General features: G+C 43.1%; 1 long non-coding RNA gene across 1 annotated transcript in view; it reads right to left on the bottom strand.

Moving 5' to 3' along the window:
* The window catches only part of LOC128251131 (uncharacterized), a 44,845-nt gene that overhangs the window by 9,150 nt on the left and 33,440 nt on the right, over nucleotides 1–2,255 (bottom strand). The window lies entirely within an intron of this gene.

Here is a 2,255-nt window from a genome sequence, read left to right as displayed (position 1 = left end):
ACTTATTCTATCGGCCTCTTTTGCCGAACCGCTAAGTTACGGGGACGTAAACACACCAGCATCGGTTGTCAAGCGATGTTGGGGACAAACACAGACACAAACATATACACACATTATATATATATATATATATACATACATATATACGACGGGCTTCTTTCTGTTTCCATCTACCAAATCCACTCACAAGGCTTTGGTCGGCCCGAGGCTATAGTAGAAGACACTTGCCCAAGATGCCACGCAGTGGGAATGAACCCGGAACCATGTGGTTGGTAAGCAAGCTACTTACCACACAGCCACTTCTGCGCCAAGTTGACTTATATATACATACGTACAAATGTGAGTGTAGTGGGGTGGCAAAACACTAATAATAGAATGGAGCTATTTCATTAATGCCTGATTTTACGTTGGACTATAATAAAAAACAATTTTTACAGTAAACTGAAGGATTACTAAATACTTTCTGTAGAGCACATTTTTCATATTTATTATTGTTTTACAAGAATAATAAATATGTCTGTGTCCTTGAAGTTTCAGTCTGCTGAACCTTCATCACATTATATATATGTGGTAAGTAGCTTGCTTACCAACCACATGGCTCCGGGTTCATTCCCACTGCGTGGCACTTTGGGCAAGTGTCTTCTACTATAGCCTCGGGCCGACCAAAGCCTTGTGAGTGGATTTGGTAGACGGAAAACTGAAAGAAGCCCGTCATATATATGTATATATATGTATATATATATATATATATATATATATATATATATATATATATATCATCATCATCATCATCATCGTTTAACGTCCACTTTCCATGCTAGCATGGGCTGGACGATTTGACTGAGGACTGGTGAAACCGGATGGCTATGTGTCTGTGTTTGTCCCACCACCATTGCTTGACGACCGATGTTGGTGTGTTTACGTCCCCGTAACTTAGCGGTTTGGCAAAAAAAAGAGACCGATAGAATAAGTACTAGGCTTACAAAGAATAAGTCCTGGGGTCGATTTGCTCGACTAAAGGCGGTGCTCCAGCATGGCTGCAGTCAAATGACTGAAACAGGTAAAAGAGTATATATATACATATATATACATATATATACATATATACCTTGTTGTACCACTCTTCTGAATTTATTTATATATATATATAGCTTTAATCATCCGGAGTGACAAAGAGAGGCAAGGGAGAACAACAAAAGGAAAACATGTGTGAAAAGAGGGGTGTGAGTGTGGCTGAAAGTTACAAAAGCCTGTGGCGCACTTCAGATAACAAAAGGGTCACGTGCCACTGCAGAAGCGAGGAGAGACAGAGAGAGAGAGGAACGTGGGAGACAGAGGGAGTGAAGAGGATAGAAGTGTGAACAACCAGGGTGGGAAAACAAAAGAAAACAAAGCAAAAAGAAAAAAAGAAAAAAGAAAAACGAAAAAGAAGGACAAGCTAAATGTGAAGCGGTGTGATATGGGGGTGTGTGATATGGGGGGGGAGGGGTTAATCATTTTTTGGGGGGTGGTTTAGAGAGTAGGAGAGTGGAGCCTTTCTGATGAAATAATTGAACAACAGATGGAAAGGCAGCCTTACTTTTTCACCCCACATTCAGAGACACAACACGGGGTGGTGGTGGTGGTGGTGGTGTGGGGTGAGGAAGGGTGTTTGCTGATTGGCGTTCACAGAGATGTTGATGATGGTTGTGATGCTCTGTGGAGGTGGCAGCGGTGGTGGTGGTGATTATGGTGGGGGTGGGGGCAGCCTTACTGGTGATGGTGGTATATGTGGTGATTATAGTGGTGGTGGCAGTGTTAGTGTCTGTGATGATGATGGTGGTGGTGGAAGTACTGAGGGTGATGATTATGTTGCAGGTGTTAGTAGGGACTGTGACAATGATGAAGATGATGGTAGTGACAAAGATGGCGAATGTAATGGCGTTTATGTTAATGGTGGTGGTGAGGAGGAGGAGGAGGAGGAGTTGAAAGAGGAACAGGAGTAAGGAGGAAGATGAGAATGAAGAGAAGGAAGAAGAGAAGGAAAAGCAAGAGGAAGAAAATGGAGGAAGGTGAAGGAGGAAGGAGAAGAGGAGAATGAGGAGAAGGAGAAGGAAAATGAGGAGGAAGAGGGGAATGAGGAGGAGGAAGAGGAGAATGAGGAGGAGGAAGAGGAGAATGAGGAGGAGGAAGAGGAGAATGAGGAGGAGGAAGAAGAGAATGAGGAGGAGGAAGAAGAGAATGAGGAGGAGGAGGAAGAGGAAAATGAGGAGGTG

This window comes from Octopus bimaculoides, chromosome 28 (genome assembly GCF_001194135.2).
Source record: "Octopus bimaculoides isolate UCB-OBI-ISO-001 chromosome 28, ASM119413v2, whole genome shotgun sequence".
Lineage (NCBI taxonomy): Eukaryota > Metazoa > Mollusca > Cephalopoda > Octopoda > Octopodidae > Octopus > Octopus bimaculoides.
The sequence above is the reverse complement of the archived record's forward strand: the minus strand, read 5'-3'. Positions and strand labels throughout refer to the sequence as shown.